Source organism: Mesocricetus auratus, unplaced genomic scaffold (genome assembly GCF_017639785.1).
Source record: "Mesocricetus auratus isolate SY011 unplaced genomic scaffold, BCM_Maur_2.0 Super-Scaffold_100694, whole genome shotgun sequence".
Lineage (NCBI taxonomy): Eukaryota > Metazoa > Chordata > Mammalia > Rodentia > Cricetidae > Mesocricetus > Mesocricetus auratus.
The window spans coordinates 4,457,448-4,474,965 of record NW_024429268.1 but is presented as its reverse complement, the minus strand read 5'-3'; the positions used below and the strand labels follow the sequence as shown (position 1 = coordinate 4,474,965).

The 17,518-nt window shown below is 41.0% G+C and overlaps 1 protein-coding gene across 2 annotated transcripts in view; it reads right to left on the bottom strand.

Annotated features, from left to right (window-relative positions):
- LOC101830101 (TRPM8 channel-associated factor 1) overlaps nt 1–17,108 on the bottom strand; it is a 42,994-nt gene extending 25,886 nt beyond the window's left edge. Inside the window, exons 1-2 of one of the 2 annotated variants that reach the window (XM_013122777.3) lie at nt 16,936–17,108; nt 12,333–12,414 (exon numbers count right to left, since the gene is read on the bottom strand). The gene's annotated coding sequence lies outside the window, so the exon portion shown is untranslated. The remainder of the gene's footprint in view (nt 1–12,332; nt 12,415–16,935) is intronic. The other variant, XM_013122776.3, reaches the window with a different exon arrangement.
- Between the last annotated feature and the right edge of the window lie 410 nt (nt 17,109–17,518).

The following is a 17,518-nucleotide window of genomic DNA, read 5'->3' as shown; positions in this document are numbered from 1 at the left end:
GACTGCAGAATAGCTCAGAGGCCCTTAACCCCGCCCCGGTGCCTGCCTGGGCCTGCTCTGGATGCAGAAACTGTCTTTGGAAGACTGACCCCGGGTCCACAAATTTCTGTCAAGGGGTCACTATGGTAGGAAGGGCGTCCTTCCTGCAGGGGTGTGACCCAGAAATACACAGTACAGCTCAGGGATCTGGTGGGTGGAGACAGGGATGCAGAGACGAGCCAGGAGAGGGGGCCCAATCCCGGGAGTCAATTGGCCATTTGAGGGATGAGGGCGGAGTTCCGCCAGAAGCCTGGGTTTGCTCAGGACTGGCTTTGTGTCAGTTTCTGACTCTGGTTAAGATTCCAAACCTGGGACCCATCCTAGGCGCGCTTATCCTGGCAATTAAGAGGGGAAACACACACACACACACACACACACACACACACACACACACACACACACACACTTACTTAAGCAGTGACTGATTGTTTAAGACTGACTTTACTAGGCTAGCTCCAGGCTCCGCATTCACCTGCCCCCCCCCCGCCCACTTAATGTTAAAAAAAGGCACAACCTGTTTCCAACGATGAGTTGTATCTCCTGATACCGACCTTCTGTGAAGAGCCTTCTGGAACCCTCTCCTTTCCCTACCCATCCTGTTCCAGTCTCCTTTCCTCTTTTCTCCCTTCTCTTCTCTCTCCCTCTCTCTTTCTTTTTCTTCCTCCCCAAATCATATTATCATGTGTGTGCTCAGCGCATACATTATTATATATTCTTTAAATATCTAATATAGTCAAACAGCTCTAACTTTGTATTAGAAACATGATACAGAAACTATGCCAAAGTAACAGAATCAGTTACTTCAGACAAGAAAATTGTATCACTTACTAATTTTGTTCCCCTGACATACACCCCTTGGTCTCACTAAGTAGCCTTAGCTGACTTCCAACTCTGGAGTATCCTGCCTCAGCCTCCAAAGTACTGGGATTACAGATATGTATCATCATGTCTGGTGCAACTGTGTAATCATTACTTATAAATATTAATTCTTCATGCACCTCATTAACATTTTAATAAAGACCTATGTTGTCTTGCAATAAAAACAAATAAACCTAATCACTTAAAAACTAGATTCCTGCTTAACTGCTGGTATTGACCTCTTTGTGAAACCTGTATCAGGGATTTTTGGATTTTGTTTCTAGTCTCGACCCTTTCTTCTTACATTTTATTTTTAATTACTTTTTATTTAAATCAAATACAATCTTACTTTACATAAAACCCCAGTTCCCTCTCCCTCCTAGTCCTGACTCTTTTGTATTTGAGTCTATGTGGCTTGTGATCTCAAGGGCAGAATCCTGAGGGAAGCCACTTCTGTCTTTTCATGGTGGTCCCCAAAGACTAAAGGAGGTCTGTGCTGGCCCAACTTCCCGCCCCTCAACCTCCTTGTCCCTATTCCCTTGGTATCAGGTAGAAGAGGTAGTTCCCAAGTTGGATCTTTATGGGAAAGCGACTCAACGGTTAAGGAGAACAAAGGTGATACACTTTAAGATTTCGTAACAACTCCCCAATCTAGAGGAAGTACAGGTTGACAACAGTGCTTTATTTTTTTTTCTTTCAATTTCCCACTTTACCCAAATCATATACTGGTGTTCCTCAGCACGATAGGTGCTAACAACTGGCAACATGATGAGATCCAGTGTCACCTGGCAGACGGACTCTGGGCATGCTTGAAAGAGGATTATCCTGATTAGGTTAACCGAGATGGGAGGGCGCCACCACTGTGAGTGGCTCCATTCCCTAGGCTGGAGTTCTGTACTGTATAGAACGTAGCAAGTGTGCTGAGCACAGACATTCACCATCTTCTGCTTCCCGACTGCTAAGGCAATGTAAGGAGCTACCTCAAGCTCCTGCCACTGCGACTTCCACACCATGAGGAAACACCACCCAAACTGTACCCTAAACCAGCCTCTCCTTCCTTAAGCTACTTTGGCAGTGTATTTTTTTAATAGCAGTATAAAAGTAACTCCTGCAAATGGTGTCCACTGGATTGATAAAAAGGACAAATGGCTGTGAGCTGGGCAAAGAAGTGCCTAGAATAAGCAAAACCCACAGCTGTCAGAGTAGAGAAGTGATCACGTTACACGATTTCTGCAGCATGCATTTTCTCTTTTCCCTCATTTCCAAAGAGTTTCCCTCTTCCGCGTTTCTTTTGGTTTCTCCATATATCTCCAAATTCCTTCTAAAAATGATGTGTTTTTATTTTACTTTAATAACGAGTGTGATAGTGATAGTTGGATGGTGCTGTGGTTGAGAAGGTGGCAAGGGTAGCACTGGGTACCTTTCAGTTTTATAGTATTATAGATGGTGCTTGGTACATGTTTGTTTAAACAAATGTGTGTATGAACTTCTGTTGGGTACAGAGACCTAAGTATGATTAGCAAATAGTTTCTCATTTCAAAATGGTACCTTTAATGTTTTTTGTCTCAAATACCACAAATAAAAGACTACAAATACAACATGTAAATGTGTCATTATGATATGAAAGTAAGGAACATGCAAAGCCAAAATAAACTAAAACTAGGGGACACCAAGGAAAGCAAGAACAGGAACTAGTTTTTACCATGATGGTTTTGAAGAACCATGGAGAATGAACGAAGAGTGACTTTATGGCATCACCAGACTATGATAGCATGGGCAAACACACATTTACCAGGCTATGACAGCGTGGGCAAACACACATTTGTGAAGGGTGTGATACAGGGGTCACTGACTAGAGAAGTACTCCTATGAGGTAAGTTTAGCAAGAAATAAATTACCCAACAATGAAGAAATTAATACAAGTTGCCTATCTTAGCTTTCCTGAGGATGAGGGGAAAGCTAACCTCACATCAGTCATCCACATAGATTTAGCATCTAAATGATTGCAACTTTTACTAACTGAAAACACCAAGCAAATAACAGAATTTAAAATAGTCCCGGTTCAGTAGTATTTTAAGTACGTAGAAACTAATACAGGTTGTTTCTGGAGAAAGTTAATTTAAATGTACATAAAGGATTGTTACAGAGAAAAAACCTTCACACAAAAGAAGCATCTTACAATAATAGTTGTAAAAAGTCAACACACATTCCAGGCAAGACCATGAATGGGAATCATCACAAACGAGATCAGAAGCAGGTAGAAATCAGAGAAGTATTAGGCATAGAATATAAACTCCCATATTTAACAGATAGAAAACAAAGGAGAAATTTTAAAACAAGTGTGAATCTGTAATTCAGACATAATTACAAATGAATAGGATAGTTAAAATTAATGTTCAAAATAAAAACAATTGCTCAATAGGGTAAATAGAAGGTTAGACAAAAGTAAGTGCAAATTATTGCACTGGATCTAGAACAGAGGAAACTAAATAAAAACTATTGAACTGCATTTAGAATGGAGGGAAGCAAAGGAATACAGAACATACAAAAATGAATAAAAGATATGGAGGGTACATTAAGAAAACTCAACATGTACCTACTCTGATCTCAAAGTAAATATTAAAGAAAAATTATACCAGAGTTATTTTTGACACCAGGAAGTAGCATTAATTTTCTATAGTTTTTGAAAAGCCCCAGTTCTCAGATCCAGGAAACCTAACACATTCAAACAAGATAGATTTTTTTAAAGGTATATCATAGCGAACTCAAGGACAGAAAGAATCAATGATGTGATGGTGGGTGAGTAAAGCTAATTCTAGTAGGTAAAAAGAATTCAGATTGTTGAGAAGTAGCTGATATCTACACATCACACAGCTTTCTCTGAAGCAAGAAGACATGTGATGATATTCCAACACAAACAAAAACAAACAAACAAACATAAACCTAAGTAATCTGGAATTCACAGCCAGCAAGCTACCTCTTAATCATTTTGTTTCAGGCCATCAAGTAATGAGGATTTATCATATCTAATTAAAGGAAATTCAAAAGAAAGTATCTTGAGAATAAGGACAATGATCTGAGATAAACAAACTGGGAAGTTAGGGAATCATGGTGAGAAATCAGCTGGTGAGAATAGTATCTTTGGGGTAAGACCCACTGAAGACAGAAAAAAAAATCCAGAAAATATAGAGAGCGTCTTCCAAAGAATAAACAACTCAAGACCTTTGACAAGGGGTTCAAGAGACAAGTCCTCCAGGAACAGAAAATGCAGGAGTCCACCTTCCTTAAATTTTTTCCATTTGACCATTTTCCCACTCATAGTGAAAAAATAACTGAGGCTATTGTCAGCCCCACTAGTCAGTTGGAGATCAGCAAACAAGTTGCAGCTTAAAGGCAGACCTCAGAAGGAGAGCCTTGAGAAAACAAAAAAGCAAACAAAAAACTAAAACAAACGAGCAAAAAGCCTCTACGTTGAGATTTCCTTTTCCCATTGGGTGTTTCCTATGATAATTTTAGGAAAAGACTCCAAGAAATCTCACCAAAAAGTCATTAATCTCAGCATCTGAAAACAAGGTAGTGGACGTCAAGCTAAAACAAGAAGGCTCCTGTATACACGCTTTGAGTGCAGTTGACAAGTTAGCAAAATTCACATTTTAGCGGTAAGGATTATGTTTTCAGAGCAAAGTCAAACCTGAAGTATGCCAGTACTAACAGAAAAAAAGGTCTGAAGGTGGGAAAATTTTCTTCTAGACCATTTGTTCTCAACCTTCCTAATGCTGGGTCCCTTTAATACAACTCCTCAAGGTGTGGTAACCCCCAAATACAAAATTGCTTTTGCTGCTACTTCATAAGTAATCTTGCTACTGTCGTGAATGGTATGTAAATACCTGTGCTTCCAGATGGTTTTAGGCAACCCCTGTAAAAGGGCCATTCAAACCCCAAAGGGGTTAAGACCCGTAGGTTGAGATCTTTTTTTTTTTTTTTTTTTTATAGAATGTTTTCTGCATTCTAGTCCAGTCCTCTTGGATGACAGCAACATCAACCAGGATCTTAGAATATTTTTCATCAACAATATCTTAAACCCAGCGAAAGGCTGAAGAAAGCTAAGAATTGGGAAGGGCCTAGAATCCAAGAAAGACAACAGACGGGAGAAAAAGGTTTCTGAGTGGCTCCGATATGTGGGAGATGGCTCATCACGTGGTACTACTACTGCAGGGAACAGGGGGTCAGGCCCAGTGCCCACATCATGACCGCTCATGAGCACCTGGTTCCAGGGAATTTGACCTCTTCCTCTGGTTTCTGCAGGTGCCACACCCACATGCGCACGCACGCGCATTAAAAACAAATCTAAAGACAGACGGACAGAATTATGAGGCGTGTCAAGAAGCTACAAAATGCGTACAACTGGTGTCCTAAGGAGACAAAGAGAAGCAATGTGCTTAGAATTAATGTCTGAGAATGACATAAGGCAGATGAAAAACATTAGAACACAAACTAAGACACTCTGAGCTTCTGAGCAGAATAAATAGGAAGAAATCCACACTCTGCATGGTCAAGCCGCTAAAAATCAGACTTACAGAGACCTGAAGACCAACCAGGGACAAAGATACTTTCTATTATAAGTAGCAAAAATACATCTGGCTTTCAAAAAGGAACGATGGAAACAGGGACAGCCTAAAATTGGAAGAAAGGAACTAAAATCAACCAACCTACAATTGTGCGCGTAGAAAAAAAAAATAACCCTCTAAGTTAAAGCCCCAATAAAGACAGTTTTAGATAACCACAGTCTGAACAAACTTGGGAACAGCAGAACACAGTACAAGAGCTACTCCAAGGAGCTCTTTGTGCTCAAGCAAAACTACCCCAGACAGACACACCACACTGTGGGAAAAAAACAGAGTGTGCTGTAAACCATGTACAAATGTAAATGAATATTGGATTTTGAAAACATATAAGCATCAGGTCTTGTGGTAAACTATAAAATGAAATTAAATATATGACTAACACAGTTGAATGATTGACTTATGGAGAGTAACTGGATTAAGACTCTGTTTTTGAAATAGGTAAAAGTAGCATAGGTAAAAATAACAATTTGAGGTTATAAAGACTGTAAGGTTAAGTCATATTATGCACAATTACCATTAAAGGTGATAAAATTATATTATTCTTAAATAATATAGGGGCTGGGAGATGGCCCAGTGGGTAGGAGTGCTTGTTCTCCAATGATGAGGAACTGGATTTAATACCTAGCTTTCACTTAAACGGCCAGGGATTGCCATAAAGCATACTTTTAACCCCCAGTGCTGTGATGTGGAGACAGGATGATCTCCTGACTTTCTTGGTTAGACACTACAGCAGAAATAGCAACTCCCAGGTTCAGTGAGTCACCTTCTCCTCAGGGAACAAGGTGACAGAGTAGAACACACATTTACCTTATTTGGTCTGTGTGTGTGTGTGTGTGTGTGTGTGTGTGTGTGTGTGTGTGCTCCCCTAACCCACCTGTGCTGTACCCACAACAACACAACACACATTCACATCTACAAAAGTAATATGTAGGGAGAAAATACTATAAAATATTTGATTCCAAAGGAAGTAAGAAAATAAGCGAAAGAACAAAGAGAAAACAATGCTCAACTCAGTAGACTCCAACCCCATTGTTGGGGACACCTTTGTTTCCTTCCAGAGCCACTTGTTGAAACTCAAACTGCCATGGAAGTGGAGACTTTGAGTGGCAATGAGGTTCAGATGATGTCATACAGTGTGTAGTACTCATGGTTAGTTTCCTTGCTGGAAGAGAAAGAGACTAATGTTTCCTCTCCTGGACTAGTGGAGATACAGTGAGAATGTGACCATCTATCTGCAAACCAGGAAGTCTCCCCTCACCAGACACAGCACCTGCCCCATCCTTATGTCACACACCAAAGTCTCTGGGACCATGAGAAACAGCATATGGGGGCTAGCCTACATAGTCTAAAGGATTTTTGTTGCAGAAGCCTGAAATGGTTAAGATACCCATTAATCAATAACCCTATTAAATGTAAATGGGTTAAAAAATTTACCTATAGGAAGAACTTTATTTAAAAGAGGACCAGGAGCTGGAAAGATGGGTAAAGGCATTTGCTGTTAATCCTGAATCCAGTTCCTCATGCTTGCATAGCAAATACTCATACCCAGTACCCAGAACCCACATGGTGGAGGGGAAACAGATTCCCAAAAATTGTCCTCTGACCACCACACACACACACCATGGCATATGCCTCTCCCCACAGTAAATAAATAATTGCCCACAAAATAATTAAATGTTAAAGAGAATTATTTTAAATATATAGACATGGAGATTTATAGTTGTTAAAGTTTTATTATTTTATTTTATTTTGAGACAGGGTCTCATTGTGTAGCCCTGGTTCTCCTGTAAGTCATTATTTAGACCTTAGGCTCACAGAGATCCCCCTGCCTCTTTTGTTCAAGTTCTAGAATGATAAGCGTGTTTTACCATACCCAGCTTTGGTTTTCAACATCCATTCAAAGGCTCACAAGGTAAAGACTTATTTTTTGATGGCTAATAGGATGCTGTGGAGACATTCAGAGATGGGGTCTAGTGTAAGACTTCTGGTCACTGGAGGTGTGACAATGAAAACAACGGAAAACACACCCTTGTTTCTGGTTACTGGGGGTGTGCCAACGAAGGTGGAAAACACACGCTTTGTTTTTCTTGCACTAGCAGTGTATTCCCTGATATGATGCAGTACCCCATCACAGGCCCAATAGTAACAGGTCCAATCAGTTATAAAAAGATACCTCCAAAACTGGAAATTAAACCATCTCTCTCTTTAAGTTGGTGATCTCCAGCATTTGTTACAATGACAGAAAGGTGGCTGACACTAAAGGAAATTAGTAAAAGGCTAAGTAAACACCAGTGCAGCCAATGCTGCCAGATAGAAATTTAAACAAGACTCACAATGGTAACCTCAGAACAACACACCAGCCTTAAATTTGTATTCTTACTAATATAATTCAAAATTCATGAAGCAAAGTCAACGGCAAAAAAAAAAAAACAAAGTGAAAATGAATCCACAAACAGAGCAGATTTAAATATATGTTTCTGACCTATTCAGTAAAACAAAGGCCAAAAGACAAGGAGGTAGATGATTTGAATAATGTAATTGACAAATGGGAACCTATTAAATCTACAGCTCATATACATTCCAAACAACAGAATATATCATTTCACAAGTATGTTCAATGCTTTCCCAAAAGGTATCATATATTGGGCATAAAACAACTTGAAAGTTTTCATATGCATAAGGAATACAATCTCTGATAATAATGGAATTCAAATAGAAAGAATAACCATTAGAAAATTCTCATTTATTTGAAATAATGTGTGTGTGTGTGTGTGTGTGTGTGTGTGTGTGTGTGTGTACTGGGTATGTGTATCTCTCTGTGTATCTATCTTTCTCTGTGTGTGTGTGTGCGCGTGTGTGTTAGTGTATGCTGTGTGTTAGCAGGCATGCATGTGCAGTCCTAGAAGCCATGTGCGTGGAGGTCAGAGGCTGACATTCAGTGTCTTCCTCAATCACCCTGTGTTCTTTTTTGAAGTAGAATCTCTTACTAAACCCAGCGCTCACTGATTAACTAGAATGGGTTGCCAGCAAGCTCTGGGTATCCTCCGGTCCATACTCCACTCAGCATCAGAGTTGCAGATACGTGCTGCCAAACCCATCGTTGTATGTGGGTACTCACAATCTGCACTCAGGTTTTCATGCTTGCATGGCATGGGCTGTATTCACCATCCTATCCTCCCAGCTCTGAAATAATAAGTTTCTAAGCACCTTAAGTCAAATGAGAAATCATAATGGAAATCAGAAAATATTTCAGCTCGATAGTTATAATAGTAAAAAGGATAGGAAGAAAAAAAGTCAGAAGTTTTGGAAGAAAAACTGGTTGTTTGGAAGAAACTAGCAGTGTGTGTGTGTGTGTGTGTGTGTGTGTGTGTGTGTGTGTGTGCAAACTGAGCCTCTCTCTTAAATTAGCAGGAAAACAATAGCTTAAAGCTAAATAAAATGAATGGAAGGATAATGAACATATGAGAAGAAATCTAAATTTTAAAAACTTTTGTAGATTCACAAGAAACAAAAGCTGGTTTTAATGGAGCAAAGGAAGGATGATTAGTAAACAGAAGAGGGGAAGGAGGGTGAGAGTGAGTTGCTTATTAGAAATGAAAAGTTTGTGCTGGCACATCCCCGAAGGGCACTGGAAATATCACGAAGTGATGCTAAGAATTTCATTGTGCCAAATTCTTTGCTTGACAAATTCAGATGAATGCTCAAATTCTTTCTAAACACAATTTATCCAAAACGACATTAGAAGAAGCAGAAGTATAAATTTTCCTACCCATGATGGTCATTTTATCAAAACTTTAAGAACACTGCTCAACACATTTAGATCCAGAAATAATCCTGTAGTAAATTCTTTAAGCATTTAACACCATGTGTTACTAATATACATTTAAAAATCCAAGAATTTCCTCCAAAATCTAACAATAAAGAATAAAGCCAGTAATCTATAGTAGTGTTCAATGAAAACTCTATGCAAAAACTGAGTGTGGTGCTGCACACTTTTAGTCTTAGCACTCAGGAGGCAGAGGCAGAGGCGGATGGATCTCTGTGAGTTCAATGACAGCCTGGTCTACATAGACAATAGGAGGTCTACATAGACAATAGGAGGCCATCAAGAGAAAAACAGTGAGACTTTCTCAAAATGAGCCAACAAATAAACACATTTTAAAAGTTGCAAGCCAAGTATAACCCAAATTCAGTGATATTTTTTAAAAAGTCTGAAAGCACACACATATATACAGTTACTTGCTTTACGACAAATCAATCTGTTACTGTCAAGATATGTTTTCAATAACTAACTCTTGACTGATTAGGTGCTTTTATGGAAAAAATAAATAAACCCTAGCTCACATCTCAGATCACCCACAAAGAATAATTGGAGATAAACTACAGCTTTAGTGCCAGTAAAGAAACAACGAAGCATAGGGCAGATTTGGGGAACTAGGTACACAGTTTTCTTCAACAGGACTCAAGTACTTACTACAAATGTTTTTGCTTTGATGACTAAAACTGAAGGGGATTAGCTGGTTGTGATGGCGAACACCTATAAGACTAACAGTTGGGAGACTAAAGAAGCAACAGTGCTGTGAATTCGAGGCCAGCCTAAGTTACAAAGTGAGACCTTGTCTCAAAATATGTTATTTTTTAATGACGATTAAAATTAAGTAAAGTGAAGCGGTTATTTTTATTAGAATCCCTCATTATCAAAGTTAAGAGGCAATCTAAAAAAGCAGAGACAATATTTGAAGTTCATTATAACTGTGAAGAATGCATATGTATATCCAGAATATAATAAAAACATATGCCTTACCCCCAAATGAACAAAACACCAGAAGACTTTATGAAAGAGAAAAAGTGAATGGTCAGGAAGGAAAAATAAAGTCTACAATGAGAAATGTCAAATTTACCTTATAATGAGAAATTTTAACATAACTTTCTGTATTTGATAATTATTGCAGACAAAATTTTAATGAGGATCCATAAAATTGGAATGTATAATATTTTTAAAAGTATACATATAACATCATCTAATTAGGCAGTGTACATTCTTTCCAACCTCAAAGGAAAATCCTAGTTCTAGTAACTCAACAGAGTCAGTATCCTGTTCTTTGACCACAGGGTGAAATAGGCTGCATTCACTACATGATGACAAAAGAAGCGTCTTATGACCAAATAGGAAGTGAAAAGTGCATTTCTGAACTAAGAAAATGTCAGCTGATTTTCTTTTCATAAAAGTGAAAAAACCTGAGGTCAAACCACATCACGGAGCAATAAAAAGCTCGGCATAATGGCATGTGTAATCCCAGAGCTTGGTAAACAAGCACAGGTATCTGCAGCTCACTGGCTAGCCAGCGTAGCCCAATTGGTGAGTTTAAAGTCCCAGGGAATGGCCTTTTCTCAACAGAGAAGATGGACAGATCTTGGAAAAACAATACCTCTGGTCTCTGTATGCACACTCTGTCACAGACAAATGTGAACACACTGCATGTTCAGACACAATACACATTTCTAAAGAAAATGTGAATAAAACAGGACCATAGTGATAATTATAAATTCTTAAGGCTGTGTAATAAGAATCTTCATGTCAACGCTTGTGGGATACAGGTAAAATGCAGCAATGTAGCCTTAAAACTTCAGAAGCTTAGGAAGAAAATTCTATCAACGAGCTAAGTAAAAACTAGTGAGGTAAAAAAGTGTGTTTGTGAGTGAGTGTGTGTATGTGTGTGTGTGTGTGTAAGAGACAATAAAGTACACTGAATTCTGGCAAAACAATTAAAACAAAGTGGGAATAAAAATTATGCACATATTGCTAAAGGAAAGGTCATATTAGTAGAGATAGAAAGATTTAAACCAATAATGTCTCTATTCTATTAATACTGAATACATATGCACAGTTTATCAAAATTGACTCCATAAGAAAACCTGTATTTTAAATAATGAAATCGTTTTATTCTAATTAACTTACAAATGAAAACATACATCTAATTTTGGAAAGGCTCAAGCCTTTAATCCCAGCACTCAGGAGGCAGACGCAGGAGGATCGCAGTGAGTTCCAGTCTGGTCTACAAAGTGAGTTCCAGGATAATGAGGAATGTTACACAGAGAAACTCTATCTCAAAAAAAAAAGATAAAAACAAACACACAAAACAACCCAACAAAAAGGCATTCCCTATAATTATTAAGGTAATTAAACCAACAAGCGTAAAAATCCCCTGAACTCCAAGTCCAGAAGGTTTTACTAGTCAAGTATTGAATGATTGCAACATTGTACAGATTTTTCATAATAGGCAAAGAAAGGACACTACCCATCCTATTTAGAGATGACACCGCCAGCAGATCAGGATTGCACAGAAAGGGAAAACTATAGACCAATGTTTGGCTTATACAAATATAAATAAAGCTTGTCTTTACATGCTATGAATAAATGCCACATACACTAGAGAGGGTTCATTCCAGAGGTATCCGCTAGCTTACTATTAGAAGTTAAATGCTATGCCTTGCCACCTAAATGTATTTAAAGTAAGATAATTACGTGATACATTTTTTTAGAAAAGGTTTATTTTATCTTATTTTATAGTGTGTCTGTGTGTGTGTGTGTTTAGCTATGTGCATATGAGTGCAGGGTCCTACAGAGGTGAGAGGTGTTGACTCCTCCTAGAGCTGGAGTTACAGGGGACAGCGAGCTACTCCAAACCTCAGCAAGATAAGTACACACCCTTCACTGCTGAGCCAACTCCCCTCCCCGTGAATTACACGATGCTTTTAATAGCCGCAGAAGCAACCAACAACGCATCCACTTATGATAAACATACTTACCAAATGAAGAATTTACCAGGTAACTGTGTAAAAGTGGTGTTTAAAGTCTACATAGTAAAACCTTCGTAAGGTGTGTACAGTACTGATGGTCCACGCCAAAGCAGGAAGGCAGGAAAAAAGAAATTAAACATTAAAGATAGGAAGATAAAGAGAGAAGCAAAATTGTCATGATTTTTAGTTATGTTATTGTTCATGTGGCAGATTTGAAAGCAGTTACAGGTAAATAAAATGATTAATAAATTCTATCAAATTTGATTGGCAAGTAATTATTATATAAAGACAAGTATATTCATAAGAGTAGGGAACTTAAATTTATACAAATATGGATAATTTGATTCATTGGAATAAGCAATAAAGTAATCAGTTCTCATGTGGATTTAGCCTGACTGCCATATGCAAAGCTACTGGCAGTCTTAGAAACCACTGGAAGACAATAGAGCAAGTTAATTTATAACACTATTGTGTCCTGTGTGTGCCTGAGTGTGTGTGGCATGCATGTGTGTGTATATCTATGTTTGCATGCGTATAGATGCACTTGTTATAGGTTTACATGTACATGTGTGTCCCTGCTTGTTGATGTCTGTAGTGGCATCTGGCCTTGCCAGTGAACCTGACAAAGTAGCCACACCCTTTGGGTGTGGTTTCAGATCATGACATGATCCCTTTAAGGTAGAGTAGCTGCAGGCTCCTTTTCTCTTGCTCAGGAGGGCAGAGAATGCATCTTCTGGAGCAGGAACACCGTGGTGGTTATTTACTCTTATCTGTGTAAGTGATTCCCCCCAAGACACCTATTTATCTTTATCCTGGGTCTGGTGAACTCCTTAATCCCCTGCCTTCAGATGTCATGTGGTTATGGGTGCTTGGGAAATGAATGCTGGGAGCTGAACTCCAACCTTCAACAAGAGGAGTGCACACCCTCAATGACTGAGCCATCTTTTCAATAGCCACAGAGACAACTGGTGAAATTGTTTCCACTGTATTAACCGAGGCTGGGACCTGAGATTGAGAATTTGACATTGTAGCAGGTAACCTTGCCTTGTGGTGGGGGAGTCCCTTGTCTTCTCTATACTGGGATTACAGGCGGTCAGCCACACCAGCCCAGCTTTTACAAGGGAGCTTGGTACTAAAGCCCTGTGACCCTCATACTTGCACAACAAGGCCCTTTATCCATGGAACTGTCTCTCCCGCCTCTTGAAGATACAATTCTTAAATAAGACACACTATAAAAAAAGTACTAGAAACTTTGAATTTCTCACAGCGAGACATGGAGAGATAAAGAGAAAGAAAATGTCAGAAGCAACCTGGAGGTAGATATTTGCAGCGTATACTATGAATTAAATATTGATTGAGATATGGATTATATGAAGGAAAGAATCCAAGGTCAATTAGGTGCAGAAAAACAACTTACTAGGAGAGCACATACAAACTTGGTTGTCAGAATTGCAGACAGAAAGCCGAACCCTTTAGCATCACATTCAAAAGCAGCTTGCTTATTACCTAGCTTCTCTAGAGCTGTGTGGACTGCAGTCTGGTTACTCTTTACTTTATGTCTACTACCCACATGTGAAGGAAAATTAGATGAGGTCTCCTGGGCAAACTGGGGCGAGGGGGGGTGGTAAAGGGGATGGGAGTGAGGATGAGAACTTGGAATGGGATTGTTGAGGGGGGGGGAGGAGGGGTGGAGTGGAAGAGCAATGAAAGAGATATCTTAATAGAGGAAGTCATTACAGGTTTAGGGAGAAACCTTGTGCTAGGGTAATTCACAAGAATTCACAAGGATGACCCCAGCTAAGACTCCTATCTGGGGAAAGGATGCTTTAACTGGTCTTTCCCTGTAATCAGACTGGTAAATACCCAACTATCATCATAGAGCCCTCATCCAGGAGTTGATAAGACCAGATGAAGAGATTCACACCCAAGCACCAGGCTGAGCTTTGGGAATCCAACTAAAGAGAGAGAGGAGGGAATGCGTAAGTAAGGGAGGTCAAGATCATAATGGAGACGTCTACAGACACAGCTGAAACTCATGAACTCTAGACCTAAACTGTGGTAGATTCCATGGGACCAAACTAGGCCTTCTGTATGTGGGAGACAGCTGTGAAGGTTGGACTATCTGAGGGGCCCCTGGCATTAGGACCAGGGTCTAGCCCTAGTAAAAGGGCCCATTCTCTATGGTGGTAAGGTCATGTCAACCTTAATGCATGGAAGAGGGGCTTGTTCCTGTCCCCAACTTAATGTGCCAGACTTTGGTGACTCCTTATGGGAGCCCTTACCCCTGAAGAGGAGTAGAGGGAGGGAGGTGGGCTAAGGAGGAGGAGAGATGGGTAGGAGGAGGGGAGGGAGGGAGAGCTGAGGTTGGAATATAAAACAAACCTTAAAGAAGAAATAAATTATAAAAAGAAATGATAATTACAACAAAGCAGCTTTGTTAGCTGTATGGATGCTAAGTAAAATCCTAGCAGAGAGCAACTACTCCCTACTTGACAGACTGACTAAAAATAGAATGCATTATGCCGGGTCTGCAGAGTGTCAAGATCGCTGACCTTTTGCTGGAGGAAGTGCCAGCTAGTTTGGCATGAGAGAGGAAGAGCTTGGAAGTGACCTAATAAAGTTGAATATATATATATATATATATATATATATATATATATCTTATGACCTACTCATTTTACTCTTGGATGCAAACTCTAGAGAAATACCTGAGCATTTAGTGCATTTAGTCATGAATACTGGAACACATTATGCAGTTGCCACAGTAGGCGGTCTTTAGAATGCTCATCTGAAGGCATCAACGCCCTTGCAAAATCTACCCCAGTGTGTGTGTGTGTGTGTGTGTGTGTGTGTGTGTGTGTGTGTGTGAATCACTTCTAAGGATCAGAAAAAAATGACAAAAATAATGAGGTGTCACTTTTGAGATTAGGAAAGGAAAAAGATCTGGCTCTTGCCTTTCTTTTGGCAAGCCCTCCCTCTGGGGTGTGGGTGAGGGGAGTAAGATTCTATGTCGCAGCAAGTCTTTGTAAAGAGGCCCACACTGCAAAGGAAGATATGCCTAGCCAAAGCCAGAAAGGGCTCAACTCTCCAACAATCCCGAGTCAGCTCCTATGACTCTTGCGGTGGTTTCAGCCTGAGCCAATGGCCCTTGACTACAACATGATCTCCAGTCAGAGATCCCTGTTAAAGCCCCGAGCCGACTTTAGACCCACAGAAACTGGGAGATGTCGAGGAAATATTAGAAGTGGTTTCTTGTTCTTTATTATTGACTTTATACTGCCTGCTGCTGGGATAGTTTGCCAGTTGAACGACAAACACATCTCCCAAGCTAGAAACCCAGATGTCCAACAGTGGAATAAATACAGGGTATTAAAACACAAGAAATAAAAATGAGAGAAGCATAAAGAAGGATGACTCTCATAAAAGCAAGAATAGACAGGATAATATTCACGATAGGAAAGTAAGACACAGACATAAGCGCAGCACACATATATTTTACACGCAGACACAAAACTGTGTAAGACGTCAAGAAAGATGATTAAGAGGAAAACCACTAAGGACCCCAAGTCTCAGGGAGGGAGGAGCAGGGATGAGCCCCTTCAGTACAGCCTCCAAGGTCCCAATGTCCATTCATTTCTTATCTTGTAGTTTGGACCACTTTGAGAAGATACATATGTTATTTAAAAAATATTGTAAGCAAAGCAAAACAGAACGTGAGTCGCTGAAATGCAATCAGTTCACAAATCCTTCGGAGAACAGACAGGTTGGTCAGCCAGTAGACATTAGACTCTCGTCTTCACATCCATTTAAGGGCTTCTGCCTCCAGGTTTTTGTCTGATTGTCAAGATCACCTTTTTTTCCCCCCTCCCACTTTGTCCTTTGAGATTCCCTGTTCCGCGGGTTGAACCAACCTAGAAGGCCAGCTTGGGGGGGGGGGAGGCGGGTGGTAACGTGCTTATCTGACAGCTGGATAATGGAGAGCATAGCTACTGCAGGCCAAAGGCATTCCAGACCATCAGGGCTCTCTGGAATCCCCGGCAGCCATGCCCACAGCACCGGGCAGGCCCTCATCCTCCCCACCCACCTCTCAGCGCAAATTCACTCCAGGCTCAAAGCACAGGGAGGCAGAGGACTTTTACCTGGGAGCTGGGGTGGGCAGGAAGCAAAACGGAGACTGTGGCCCTAAAAGAATTCTACCTTGGAGCCGCCCCCTCCCCTCCGGTGGGTGTGATTACGTCACCCCTGAGGTCCCTTTGATCGACGGCTCCCTGCTGAACGCAAACCACTTGCAGCTAGGAAATGAGACTGGGGGTAGGGGGGTGGCGTCCTGGCGGGCGAAGGGACAACAGTAAGGACACCCTAAAGGAGATACACTGCCCGCGGAAAAAGCTCAGAAGCCGGCGGAGAGGACGATCTCCACCAAGGAACACCCCAGCCACCTCGGCACGCCCAGGGTGCCCACCCCCAGCCCTCCCCACCACGCAGTCCCCCCTCCCCCAGGACACTCGCCACCCTTCCCCTTTCCCGCGGAGCGCCCCGCGCTTCTGGCAGTGGCCTTAGTCACCGCAGGCCTCTTTCGGGTGCAGACCCGGGCCGCTGACCCCCAACTCACTCTTTGCCTCGCTGCTCCCCGAAGTGCAAGGTTCTGGGGGGAGGGGCACAAACGAAACAGCTACGGAGGGGACGCCAGTGGTTCCCTAGAGCGGAGAAAAAGCTTCGGGCCTAGAAGGGAATGGGCGGTGGACCAGAGGCTGGGATTGGGGGGGGTGGGGGCGACGACGACGTGGAAAGTCACAGGCAGAGACGGGGGAGCAAGCGATGGGCAGGCCCCGAGAACTGATTGGCCACGCGGGAGTGTGGGCGGTGCTCGGCTCTCCTGCCCCTTTTCATCTCAGAGGCCCTCCTTCCTGTCAATTTCTGCTCCAAGATGCAACACTCTTCATCTGGGATGGAGATGCAGTTCCACCTCGTTGGGTGTGCAGCCGGGCCATTTGTTAAATAAACAAACAACAAACAAACAAATAATCCTTAACTCTATGAACGGATAGAGCGCCGATGAAAGCAACAGATCTTTATGGGAAATAATGCGCCCTGTATTAAGAGAAGAGTTAAATCTATGGGTCCTGCATTTATTTTAACTAAAAAGTCAAGTTTTGGTAAAACAGAGTGTGATTATAAGATATTACTAAGAGGAA